This window comes from Alligator sinensis, unplaced genomic scaffold (genome assembly GCF_000455745.1).
Source record: "Alligator sinensis unplaced genomic scaffold, ASM45574v1 scaffold811_1, whole genome shotgun sequence".
In the NCBI taxonomy this organism is placed as follows: Eukaryota; Metazoa; Chordata; order Crocodylia; family Alligatoridae; genus Alligator; species Alligator sinensis.
Genome location: NW_005842579.1, coordinates 794,010 through 807,522, shown reverse-complemented (window position 1 = coordinate 807,522; position 13,513 = coordinate 794,010). Strand labels below are relative to the sequence as shown.

Sequence of the window (13,513 nt, the reverse complement as noted above, 5' to 3'; positions counted from 1 at the left end):
AGGCCAAGCCAATAAGGATGATTAGTCTTGTTCAGAGATGTGACCAAGGTTGACCAGAGAGTTGGTGGCAGAGCCAGCTATTAAACCCAGGTTTTGGTGTGCTAGTTTTCACTACAAGGTCAGGCTGCTGTTGAGCTGCATTTATGGCATGAGCTGCATTTATGCCATACACTGAGGCCTTCCAAACTCTCCGCGTGTGAGCAAGTGTTTAGTTTTGGCAGAAATATGCACAGTGGTGGCTTGGTCGAAGGATTCTGTGTAGGGCAAGGCATTGTAAGCCTCTAAAAGATGTATTGTATACTGCTGTCACAGATGCTTTCTGGAGGTCTGGCATTGGGGCGAGATGTCTGGGAGAGGAAATTGTCTGTATGATGTTTGCGACCACCTCTGCCCTAGGACTGGCTGCCTCTGTGTTAATAAAACAAGCGAGGCTGGGAATAGATCCAGGCTCCTCGATCTGGAAACTGATGTGAGGCAGTCAACAGGGGAGTAATGCTAGTATTGGAAAGGGACACCAGCATTGGAAGAAGGGCTTGCCACATTTCAGGAGCAGAGGCCCTCTGATAAAAGGCACGCTGGGGTTAGAAAGTGGCCTGCACACTGGGAGGCAGATGCTGGAGAGACAATGGGTTTCAAGAGGAGGAGGTAATGATGTTCCCAGCCGTACGTGTAGATCGAGGCCTATATTGTTGTATGCTGACCTTGGTGAATCACTCACTAGAGAAAAGAGACAGTAAGTTCCTTGTAGGAGGAATGAGGCTTTCTCAAGATCCTTGCTCTGCTCATAGTCCTGGCAAAAGGAGAAGGTGCCAGCCAGCTCATTGCCTTGCCAGGGGCTACAGTCTTGCAGGGCACTCCAAGCTTGATCGCTGCTTTCTTGCTCCAAATCTGTTCTACAAGCAAGTATTTTCTTACATAAAACATGCCCCAGAATATAATATGCTTTTTTTTTTTTTTTTTTTTTTTTTTTTTTTTTTTTTTTTTTTTTTTTTTTTTTTTTTTTTTTTTTTTTTTTTTTTTTTTTTTTTTTTTTTTTTTTTTTTTTTTTTTTTTTTTTTTTTTTTTTTTTTTTTTTTTTTTTTTTTTTTTTTTTTTTTTTTTTTTTTTTTTTTTTTTTTTTTTTTTTTTTTTTTTTTTTTTTTTTTTTTTTTTTTTTTTTTTTTTTTTTTTTTTTTTTTTTTTTTTTTTTTTTTTTTTTTTTTTTTTTTTTTTTTTTTTTTTTTTTTTTTTTTTTTTTTTTTTTTTTTTTTTTTTTTTTTTTTTTTTTTTTTTTTTTTTTTTTTTTTTTTTTTTTTTTTTTTTTTTTTTTTTTTTTTTTTTTTTTTTTTTTTTTTTTTTTTTTTTTTTTTTTTTTTTTTTTTTTTTTTTTTTTTTTTTTTTTTTTTTTTTTTTTTTTTTTTTTTTTTTTTTTTTTTTTTTTTTTTTTTTTTTTTTTTTTTTTTTTTGAGAGGAAGAAAAAAAGACCTTTCCTTGTAAGAAGTAACTAAGTAGCAGCAGAAGGGAGCCCAGCCTGCACTCTCTTCTGCTCCCGGTGGGTTACTTTTGCCTCTAACTGGCAGACTCTGCTCTTGCTGTGTTTCTTGCACATAATGTGCATGGCAATTCCCGGCTGCTGTTTTATGGGGGGAGGAAGCAAGGCATGTTGTATACTGGACAATACAGCCATTTTGATAACAGGAAATTGGATAGGGTCAGCATGTTCCCAAGCTCTGGTGCATGGCATTGAAGGTGTTTGGAGCTCTCCTGATCCAGCCTGAATCTCATCCCAGCTAGCATGATCTCCCAGACCTCTCACCTCCCTCTCCTGGATGGCAGTTTCCTCCTTGTCCTGTCCCCTGTGAGAGCAACTGATGGCCATTCTGTATTGTCGGTGGTCCCTCGCAATCGAGGATGACGTCTGTCAGGCTTGATGGGTCCTCATGCGACTGAGGAGCCCAGTTCTGGGCTCCTGAGGCCATGCCGTAACACCCCTTTGTGTGAGCAAATCCCACTGTATCCTTCTCTGCTGCAGACTAATGGATGCCACCCCTTCCACCCTGTGTTGAATGTTAGGCAGATCTGGTCAGATGCTGTTTTATTCTTGGATGTAGATGGAGAGAGCGGGTGGCCTGAAACCTGGGGAACCCACGTTGAATTGGTGTCTGAATCATGCCATCTCCCTGCACTGGATTTTTGATGCTCCAAAGCAGACCTGGATCTGCCTGGCAGCTCTGTGCTCTTTCAGCAGCTAAATAAGGGTGTCTAAAAGCCCCATGGCATGTCTTGCTAGGAGATATCAGGCCATGCTTGCATGGAGTCTGGTTCCCAGGGTACGGGTGAGATTTAGGCCTATTTTCTTTCTAGGAGTCAAGTCCACTACCTTAAAACATGAGCTTGGCCTTCCCCAACCCTCACCCAGCCACCCTGCCTCTATTCTCGCAGCTATCTACATGGAAAGCTGTCTTTTCTCTACCCGCTGGTTCAAAAATATCCAGAGCCCCATCCAAGAGCTGCTGCCAAGACTCCTAGCGGAGTGTCGCTCCCGCGCCGCTTTGCAGAAATCTGTCGCCTTCGTCTCCAGCAGGGAAAGTGTATGTATGTGTGTGTGGGGGGGTGTTTCTTGGAGCCCCTTGCTTTTTAAAATAGAATAGGAACAAATGGGCTTGCCTCTTGGCCCCCGTCACTGGGAGCTGGCGTATCTCTCCGTGTGCCCTTTGCTAACCGGCTGGCGTGACTCAGGGTGGGGCTCTGGATAAAATTTAGCTGGGAGTGTCTATGCTGGGAGCTTCACTGGCCGGCACCTGGGGTAGCCACTGTGTCGCTGGATCCGGGCTTGCTGGCACTGCATGGACTCAGCTACATGGCCTCTGATTCCTGAGACCTGGCAGGGTAAGTTTGCCACCTAAATGTGGTTCCTAGTCCTTTTTCCCTGGGCTGGTGGAGGGACAGAGAAGGGTCCACGCTGCAGGCTAACCCTGGGGCATGCTCCCCAGAGAGGCAGGGCTTGATTATCCCTCCCTGACCCCCCCCCCCCCCCCCCCCCCCCCCCCCCCCCCCCCCCCCCCCATTGCAGTCCCAGCCATGCATGGGTGCAGGAAGGGGTGTAGAAGGAAGAGGATCACTCGGAAGAGGTGCACAAGCCTGTGGGAGGCATTGGGCAGCAGGGAATCGGGCCCCCAGCACAGACTGGTGCTGGGTGGGGCAAGGGGGGGAAGCCATGCACCTATGCCAAGCCCCTCTACTCTGGGTGCTTGCACCACGGCTGCTGATCCCGTTGGAGATTTGGTGGGGGGGAGACTGTCTTCTCCGAGCCGTCATTATTTTGGGTGGCTCAGACTTAAAAGGAACATTATCCTTGCTAAAACATAAGCCGAGCCTCCTACATGTTACGGTACAGCAGCTCCAAGCTGGCACGGCCAGCGGGTGGGAGAACAGAGCGCGCAAGCTGATTGCTCCCTCTTCTCCATCCTTCCTCATGTTCCCCCCTCCTGCCCCCCGTATCTGACTCTCAGGAGTGGGATGTGAGTCACTGGGTGCAGGTGGGTTGGAGGGGGAGGTGTGAGATGGCAGTGGCCAGGTGGGAATCTCTGGGCCTGGGGAATAGAGTAGCCCCTTGGGATGACCCCTCCATGCTGCCTGCTAAGAGGGAAGAGAGAGGGGTGTGTGTGTGTGTGTGTGTGTGTGTGTGTGTGTGTGTGTGTGTAGGCCCCACTGACTCAAGCTGGACCCTAAGGGCATAATGCATTTTGTGGTGGCATGAGGGACTGGAAGCACCTCTCCCTGCCATCTAGAGCCACATGTACTCCCCTTTTGCGCTACTCGTATCTGACCTTTCACTTCCCAGCTTGCCCCAGCGCAGACAATGTCCCAGTAGAGAGGGGCTAGGGCTGACGTGGGCATCCTGTTGCCAGTGCCCGGTGTCCCACAGTCTTGAGCTTGGCTCAAACATCATGAGATTTACAATGCATCCCAAAGGGACGTCCCTTCTAGCTTTGAAACCTTGGGGATTCGTAGCTTTGCAAGAGCAGAGGGGACACTGGATCCCAGGCTTGTAAACCTCCGGGCCTTAAGTTTCCTTTTCCTTTTTCCCCTGAACACAAGCAGCAATTTTCTTGTGCTCACGGGACTCTGGGAAGCGGGGATTGAGGAGAAATGGCCATTCTCCCGGCCTTGCAGCTGAATTGAGAGACCTGGACCTTGCATTCCTTCAGAAAGCCCCAGGGGACCGTCTGGTATTAACGGCTGAGATATTAGAAGCTGTCTCAGTTTCAGGGGGATATTTGGGGGGGGAACAAGAGAAGGACCCTGAGGCATTTGAAGATGCCAGAAGGGGTTACATTTAAACCCAAGGATAGAAGGCAGCAGTGTAAAGGTTGTAGAGTTCAGGAGCTTAGCAGAGTTGCAGAGAATGGGAGAGGCATCTGCATAAGGAGCCAATCAAGAGTTCCACAAGAGTTGTCCAAGGGCTTGGCACCCTCATGCTTCTGGGCATGCCCCAGCTTCAAACAGCTGGGGGTCAGGAAGGACCTTCCCTTTGTGGGGGGGGAAGGTTTTTCCTCTCCCTGCACTCGGTGAAAAGAGCAATGGAACATCGGTTCCTCTGCCCTTGGTGTGTAGCAGGTCCCTGGCGAGGTGAGGAGGGTGCTTTGCATGTATTCTTAATGTGATGCTATATGTGTACTGATTTGCGGTGCCTTTTTGTTATGCAAATGCTGCTTGGGGATGTTTTTGAGTAGAGGCAGCAGCTCAGGACACTCCTAAAAGTGATGCTGGTGCCTCAGTGGCCATCAGCTCCCAGGCTGGGGCCAGGTGCTGCCTTCCCCTGCACTGATCGACGTCCTAGGCCCTTGCCACTCTTGTAAATAGGTGTCTCTCATTTGCTGGCCGTGGGGCCCTGTGCTCTACCATCCGCTCCCAGGTGCTGCATGTCAGACCAGAAGCCCATTTTCTCCCCTCGTGCCTGTTGCAAGGGCACGTGGGCGGGGGTGGCTTGGGTTGGGGGAGTTTGCAGAATCCCAGGGGCTTTCTGGCTTCCTCCAGGGCTCAGTGAAGGGGTGGGGGCAGCCAATGAACAGGGAAAAGGACACATGCGTGGCTTTGAAGCAAGGTCACGGGCCGTTAGGCCGTGTTTACAATGGGTCTCATTTTTTACGTGAATACCAAACTGCTGTTCTGCCTGACACCCGTGCACCTCCACCCAGTCACAGTGGTGGGAACTGCCTTCGCTTGAGCTCACATGACCTGCGCAGGGTGTGCTGGTGCCCAGGGTGCATCGTTGCCTGAACTCTGTGCTTCAACGGCTGGGGCACCTGGGCCTGAATTACATTGGCCTGTCTCCTACATGGTTAAAGAGAAGGCTGCAGTGTTGTCCGGCGGATAGGCTGTGGGGTCCTAAACTGTGGGGTGACAAGGGGGATTGGTTTGAACTGGTAGCTTCCACAGAGGCTATTGTCTGGTGCAGCTTTGCATGTGAAACCAGCTGCCCCCCAGTGTATCCACTGTTTTCCCCCCACTTTTAAAGGATTTTGATATTCAGCTTCCCTTAATTACAGTGCAGGCTCAATCCTCCAGTGCATTCCAGCGGCTGCGGGTGTCTTGTCTACAGCAAGGTTCCTGCTGCCCTGGTATCTGTTGATGCCTTGGGGTCTTCCTCTTTCGCCTGGGAGCTGGTCTAGTCTGTGACCCTCCTCGTACTGGTAAGAGGCGGGTGGATCCCGGGCTGTTCCCCCCTGGAGGGACTGGTTCAGGGATTCTGCGCATGTTTCTTCCCACCTCTTGCTAAAGCAAAGATCCTTTATTAGGTGCAATCTCACCGCCCAGGGCCTGGTCCCTGCCCCAAAGAGGTACCCGATCAAATGGAGCAGGGAAAGAAGTATTACAGGCTGGCATACTGACACCCAAGGAGCCTGTGGGCCTGGCCGATGCCTTCACACCAAAGCCATCACCTGTCTTATGTGGCTTAAACCAAAAGCTGATACAAGTCGTGTCCGTCCCCCCCCTCTCCCCCCCACCTCCCTGTGCTACCCATCCATTCCCCTGCTCTGGAGTCTCTGCTGCTGAAATTATAGCATCCCAGGCATCTCCATGGCAACGCATAGGGATGGATTTTAAAAAAATGAACCAAAAAAAAAAAAAAAAGAGCCTGTAGGATTATGACTTCACGGAAGGATCAAGTTGGAGCTGAATCTGGGTCACGGTGGGAGGATGCTTTTCCTCCTCTGTATCTTCTGTAATTCCTAATGCCATCTTGGCAGCATGGCAGGCTCTTGGCAAGGGACAGGGGCAGGGATACTCAGCCCATAGATTGTACTTTCAAAGCTGAGCTCATTCACCTTTCCCACCATGCGGCGAGGCTGGGATTGGCAGGGGCTGGGAGGATGCATTCGCACATGTTCATCCATGCATTCATACACATGCACATGCGTGCGTGTGTGTGTGTACATGTGAGATTGGCCATGGAGGCAAAGCTTTTCAGCTGTGTGTCGTGGACCCTGTGCAACCAGGGGATTTTCTTCCGCTCAGGAAGCAGGAAGCCGAGCTCTTCCAGTACGAAGAGGTCAGCTGCCGAAGGGGACCTGTAGGGTCAGGGGGCCGCTCCAAACCAGTGCCCTGGCCTGCTGCCTCCTAGCCCAGCTCTGCAGCCATTGCATCCATTCTCCTGAGCCACCGCCCTATGTTTTAGGCTATTTTGACAAACATGGAAACACCCTCCCTGGGGTGCGTGAATGAGGTGCATGAATGAGAGCTTGTTCCGCTCTCTAGGCATAAACCCCAGGAAAAAACATACTGAGTAAGCTCCACATTCCCACCAGAAACCTTGGATCTTTACACAAAACCCCTTCTCCCGTGCATGTGGGCTTGGCCAGTCACAGAAACACTTTTTTTCTTGGCCTTCGCAGTTTGTACATGGCGAGTTTTTGGGTTTTTTTCTTTTTTTCCCCTTGTCCCCCAAAATAAACATTTTTTTTTCCACACCCCCAGAGCCGCTGCCGATCGTGGCAGGAAGCCCAGACTCGGTAAGAACGCGGCAGCATCCAGCCTGGGTTTTCAGTCCTCGGGGGATAGCAAGGGAGGGGCATTATATCTTTCATAGAGATTTATAGACTTTCCCACCAGCAGGGACCAGCAGATTGCCGGACCAGGCAGCCCACTTCCTCAGTAAGTTTCCAATACTGCTTTTTTCTTTTCATTGCTCTTTTGCTTCTTTTATTTTAAACCTTTGGCTGCTTCTTGTCCAGAGACTTCTATTATGAAACCAGTTGATACAAGATGGGAAAACCGTGTCCCCCAGGTATTGGCAGGCATGACAGGATGAGAATCTTCCACATGGATGTCTTGAACGACCTGGGCTGGTCACATTGCCTTGGCGGTCAGCTTTGGGGGAGAGTAGGAGGGGGTTGCGGGTCCCGATGATATAGCTATGTTTGTGCTGTCTTTGCTGCTTTAATATAACCTACATGGGATTTCTGGGCCTTGAGCGCCCTATCTATACGAGTCACAGATCCACCTGGCCTTCAAATCTCTTAGATCTCCTAGTGGGAACTCCAGATCTCCTTGTGTGACCTCCAAAATACTGGAGGCCATCAAGTATTCCCCCTACTTCCCTTCAACAACTTGCACTGGACAGAGGCTGCTGTTCCAGAAAGCAGCTTGGCTTTGCTCATCAAGGAATGACGGACCTGCCATTTCCCTTGGTAGTCAGTAAAAATTGCTCCTGATTGTAAATGGGGACTGTGATTAGGGCCCTGGCCCTGGAGTACAGCGATATGGCTCATCAGGCCCTGCGGCCACTGCTCTCAGGGCTGCCTTTGCTGTGTGTTTCTCTGCCTGACCCTGAGTTTCTTTGGCGTTGAACTCTGAATTCTCCAAATTTGCTGCACTGCTCCTTTCTCAGCTATTGCAGGCGGGAAGGATTTAAGACACAGGCCGATTCTAGCTTATTTTGGCTTTCGGATGGGGGTGAGGTTGTCTGTATCTGCTCATAAACTCTGCTTGCTGGAGGAAACCTGTGGAACAATGAGTCAGTGCTTGAGTGTCCATTGACGGTGGAGTTGCTGCCCTAGATGGTCGAGGCAGGTGAGAGATCATGTTCTCCTCCAAGCCGCCTTGGCTGCTTAAAGAGGCTTGACACTGGGTGTCCCAAATTCACTTCACTGTCAAGGCTCCTAGTAGCATGGAAAGGCCTTGGCATATGTCAGAGTAAGAGAGGATGGGTGGGGTGCTACCCGTTCACCTTGACGGATAGAGGAATGAGGCATCTGGAAGCAAGAGATGCCTCCTATTTTCATGGCAGCCTGGATTTTTTGATGCTCAGAGCCTGCAGGTGATGTCACCTTCCCCCAAGAGCAGTACCCCCAACCAGCAAGGATGGGATCTGGAGGCATTTAAAAACCCAATCATCGACCCCGGGGCTCCAGAGAGTTGAACCCCCATCTCCAGCACAAATGCTACCCCTCTGTGAAGGGATAGCCACATGCCCTGGAGCAGGCCAGCCCCATGTTCCCAGCACTGGGAAGAGAGGTAGAGTCTGCCTTTTTTTTATTTTTCCTTTTGGATTTAAAAATAGCAACCGCGTCTGCCAGGCAGCAATCCCTGGAGAGCGGATTCCAGCGGCAGGGGCTGTGGGGGGGGGCATGCATTGAAAGGCTCTGTGTTTGGGAAGCTTGTTAGAGGGAAGCAGACCAGTCCCAAGTCCTGGCCAGTGCTTGCAGAAATGCATGGGAAGTGCTAGTCAGGGGATGGAGGAGGAGCAGGGGTGCTAGGGGAGCTCTCCCTGCTGGATGGGGTGCAAAGGCAGCCTGTATTTTTTTTTTTTTTTTTATATCCTCCTCTCTGCTATTTGGTGAGAGGCATTGGCGTGACTGCAGCAGCAGGATGCAGCCGTGCTTGGAGCTGCCCGGGTGCCAATGAGAGACTGTCCCTGCCCATAAGATCGCAGACAAAGAGGAGGCTAGTGCCAGGAGCCGGGGAGGTGCGGTAACAGGGCTGTGGGTGTGCAGGGAGGCTTGGGACTCAAGTGTGAAGGACCCAGAGAATTAATTGCAGCATTAAAGTGATGTCAGGTCATGACCCTGAACCCCATGGAGGGGTTTTGGGTGAATTGGTTGCTACTGCCTTAGCAATAGGCTTGATTTTATTTTTTTTTTTGCCTATATGTTTTGAGTTCAGAGGTTGTAGTAGAGGCTCTGTAGATGACACCATCATTGAGGTCATTACCTGGAGGGGCCATGGGGAGCGATGATGGCGTTCCTACCCTGTACTGGCTAATGGGGGGCAGTAAGCCAGCAGCTGGCAGTGCTGGTCCAACTGCTTGGTATTTGACGGGATTCAGTCGAAGTTCCTCGTGTTTTTGTTGTTTTCCCTTCTGCATCTGGTTTTCTCAAGATTTGCTTCTGGGGACGCTCCGTTCTGAGATTTGATGAGATAAGGGCGAGCGGCCTGCGAACCCAATTCCAACCAGCTCCTTATTTATACCTCCTTGTGCGTCACCAGTAAACAGCTGGATCCGCTCCAAACATCTTCATTGGATTTGTTTTCTAGGCTCTCACATGGATGTTTTCATATTCCCTCCCGTCTCTCCGAACTGCCCCACCTTCCTTTCCAGGCCTCTGTTATTTCTGATTTTGCTGAAATTAGGTTCCTTTGAAAAGCTCCTCCTTCTAAGCTAATCACACGCCCAAGCTTCATATTATCAAATCCAAATAGTGACTCTCCCTAGTATCTAGCAGGATTTTATTTCCCCCTTGTAAACTGCCAGTGTCCAGATTCATATGATGATGTGAGAAGCTCAGCTTTCCTTTTCGAAGAGCCAGTTTCTTGCCTTTACAGTTGCAAACAATAGCTGGATCATATGGCCCCATTAGAGATCTCATGATTTCTTTTTGCAGATGGGGGACCTGGCTCAGCAGTTCTGGATGTTTGGGGTGGGGAACATGCTTGTGAACTCTTTGAGGCTGGCACTGTAGCTTTTTTTTTGTGTTTTATTTGTACAGCTTCCAGCACCCTGGGGCCAAAGGTCAGGGCCTGTGATTCGGACATCCTAGACATGACAGCAGTGCAAATAAATGGTCTCAGTGAATGAAGGGTGCCTGATTTGAAGCCCCTTTTGAAGGTGCTGGATGGGAGGGTACTTTGCAGCTCAGGCCTTGGAAACAGCCTCTGACAAGGGAGCTACGTGAAATCACAACTGAGATGATCACAAGTGAGTGCAGGGGTGCAACTGTTGTACTGGGCGGCTGGCAACTGGGGCTTCTCCTCTGCCGGTCAATCCCTATGGAAAATGTTTGACAACTAAACCCAGCCTTAATCTTTCTAAACTGCCTTTGACTAATCCTTTGTTCGGATCTGGTTGGGAGCTTGTTATCCAGTTAGGGGGGAGATGACGCCTGCCCTTAACACCTGCAGAATGAAGGTATCGGGCATATTCATTTGTGTTGGGGGGGATTGCGTTCACTTAGGTGATTCAGATGCTTTCCCCATCCTTCGTGGTAGCGGGTGTCTGAGATGACTCCTATGTGCCCCAAAGGACCAGAAATGGAAGGGAAGTGTCCCTCCCCCCTGTGACTCTGAGTGACCAGACCTCTTCAGCCCAATGTTCGCAGGGGTGTTGAAAACCTCCTGTGGATTTGCACTTTCCTTCAAGTTGGGAAGAATATTTATAAGGTGAGAGACGGGGCGTCTCAGTGGCGCGAGCACTGGAGTAGGAGTCGGGACACCTGGGTTCTATTTGCGACTCTGTCTCTGCAAGTCATTTCTGTCTCCTTTGGCTCCCTTTGTCTGGCCCACCGAGAGGGCAGACTCTGGGGGGGACCAGCGCTGTCATTCGTGCTTGGAGAATGTGGGTGTCTGACCCATGTTAAGCTAACCCGAGGTAAAAGGCAACTGAGACTTTGTGCGCTTAACTAGTTGGGGGGAGAACCGAGAAGCTGTCTTGCTGGCCTAGTCTGTGTGATAGTGACAGCTGCCTTTTTGCTCAGACTAAGGTTTTAACCTGGGTGTATTAACCCAGATTAGCTGGAAGACAAGCCTTAAAGCCCTTGTGCACTACAAGAAGGACCTATAGACCAGTCCCCTCCTTGAAGGCCCTTCCCTCCACCCTGAGTGAGAATCGCTTGCCCCTCGGATGTTTTTCCACTGAGATGAAGTTTGCCGATGGGCGACAGGGCTGGCTAGCTGCTGGTTGCCAACTTGAGGCTGGATCTGGCCAGTTTAGACACTACTGGAGAGGGGACCTAGTCTGGATGATGAATTCAGGCTCTCGAGGGGCATTGGATCTGACATGCAGAGCTGGGGTGGAGAGCTTGCAAACACCCGCACACGAGCTGGCAGTGCTTCTAGAGTAAAAGGCTCTTTTATGTCACACCAGCAAATAAAGGGGCCTTCATGTCTGGGGTCGTCAGACCCTGGCTGGCTGTGGGATGTCTTCTCTAGGACTAAATGAATGCCCTTCCTGCTTTGAATAGCTGCCATAAAACCCTCTTCATCAGAGGATTTTGGAAGCCTGGCCTGAGAGGGAATCAGCATCTCAATCCTCATGTTGCAGCTTGGGGAAACTGAGGCATGGAGGCTAAGTGTGAGGTCACATGGCAGAACAGAACCCCGGGGCTCTAGTCTCAATCATGTCACCTCCTGGCTGGTGACAAATCATTAGTTGGGCCCTGGAAACTTGTGGGATCGTCTGAAAAAAGACACATTTGTGAGGCTGATAGAGGCATTAAGCGGAATTCTTTCTGCTTGCCTTTCATGGTCACCTCTTCCAAGCCTTTCTTTGTGGTTACAAAAGCTATAAACTTATTTTCTTCTAAAGAATAACCTGGCTTTTTGCATTGTCATGCAACTTCAGGAGATGGGGCTGCCCATAAAGCAGTCACCGCTGTGAGACTCCTGTTCAAAGCACAGGAATTGGCTACTTGGGCTCACCCGTCTCTTTGCAGCTGGAGTGTCATTTGTTCTGGGAGAAACCATTTCATCATGATCGTTCCGACATCCATGTCCCTTGTCTTGGGACAAACCCTTAAAAGATTCACGGGATAAGAAGTGCCAACAGGTTATCTTGGGATATGGCAAAGTGCATCTGTCCAGTTATCCTGGGATTGTGTCATTGAATCAAGAGCAGAAAAGCGGCTCTGTATTCAGCCATTTACTAAACCCTGATGAGAAGGGTGATGTGTGCACCTGACAATCCAGGGATATTTCTGCTCTGGGACAAACCCAGGTACAATTAGTCTAGGAATTAAATGCAACACTTGTTCCTAGCCTGACGGGTACAAAATGACAGCCTGGCTGTTCTTTTCTCCCTCAATGGCTTTATGCAGCTCTGATGGTACCAAGGTGCTGGGGAGCAATCCCAGTTCTTGTTGGGTATCAAAGCCACCTTAGCAGATCTGAGAATCGGGGCCCAGAGGCAGGAGAAGCAGCCCCTTACTTTGGGCTTGGGCATCTCCTGGCATCCCTCTCCTCTGCAATGCTTTTTGCACCTCCAGGCTGGGAGAACAGAGGGCTGTGCCTCTGCTTCGTGCGCATGTGAAGACAGTCCTTTTCAACTGCATCTCATCTCTTTTCCTCTTCCATAATTAACCTTGGCTCCCTGCCACCATATACTGTACAATCCTGGAAAGAGGTCATGGCTCCTTCTGAAATTCCTGGGAACAGAGCTCTGTCCACAGCTGGGAAAGCCAGTGGCATGTTCGAGGAGAGAAGCAGGCGGATGCAGACTGCTTCCAGCAGGAACGGAGGGGACCCTGCTTGGAGAAGTTGCCCCCAATGTTTCTGGAAGGAACCAATGAAAAAAAAGGCTGCGATCTGGTTTGGTCTGTCAGAGAGGCTGAAATCCTCACCCGCTTTCAGCTGGCCCTGAATGCCAGAGGAGGGAGTGGCTCTGTCTGCGTAGCTCTCGCACCCTAGCGTGAATTGTTGGCTGTATTGGGTTTATTTTGTTTCTGGCCTCTGATTTTGGGAGAGTGGAAACTGGCACCAGCACAGATTCGTAGACATCAGGGCTGGAAGGGACCTCGGAAGATCATCGAGTCCAGCCCCCCGCCCAAAGGGCAGGAAGTCAGCTGGGGTCATAGGATCCCAGCAAGATAAGCATCCAGTTTCATCTTGAAGGTGTTCAATGAAGGCGCTTGAACCACCTCCGGTGGCAGGCTGTTCCAGACCTTGGGGGCTCGGACAGTAAAGAAGTTCTTCCTTATGTCCAGCCTGAAACGATCTTGAAGTAGTTTGTGACCATTCGACCTCGTCATCCCTTGGGGCGCTCTGGTGAACAAACATTCCCCCAGATGCTGGTGGTCACCCCTGATAAACTTGTAGGATCAACAGGGTTGATTCTTATTGGCACTGAGGCATCTGTGCATGGTGGAGGGGATTTAGGAGCTTTTTATGCCTGCTTTGTGCTGGCAGAGACAAGGGGGCATCAAGTCCAGTGGGGTGGCTCACATGGGTGGTGTTGTGCTAGATTTCTCTTTGCACCACTCCAGCAGTGTGTCCTAGTGGCTAGAACACTGGACTAGACCTTGGCAGGTGGTGATCTTAG

General features: G+C 50.0%; 1 protein-coding gene across 8 annotated transcripts in view; it reads left to right on the top strand.

The window, feature by feature from the left end:
- The first annotated feature begins 2,670 nt into the window (after positions 1 to 2,670).
- MEF2D (myocyte enhancer factor 2D) overlaps positions 2,671 to 13,513 on the top strand; it is a 101,270-nt gene continuing 90,427 nt past the window's right edge. For 2 of the 8 annotated variants that reach the window (XM_014524171.2, XM_025214346.1), the window contains exon 1: positions 2,673 to 2,868. The gene's annotated coding sequence lies outside the window, so the exon portion shown is untranslated. Of the gene's footprint in view, positions 2,869 to 9,972; positions 10,181 to 13,513 lie in introns of those variants that run through there. The other 6 variants (XM_025214344.1, XM_006032586.3, XM_025214347.1 and 3 more) reach the window with 5 other exon arrangements.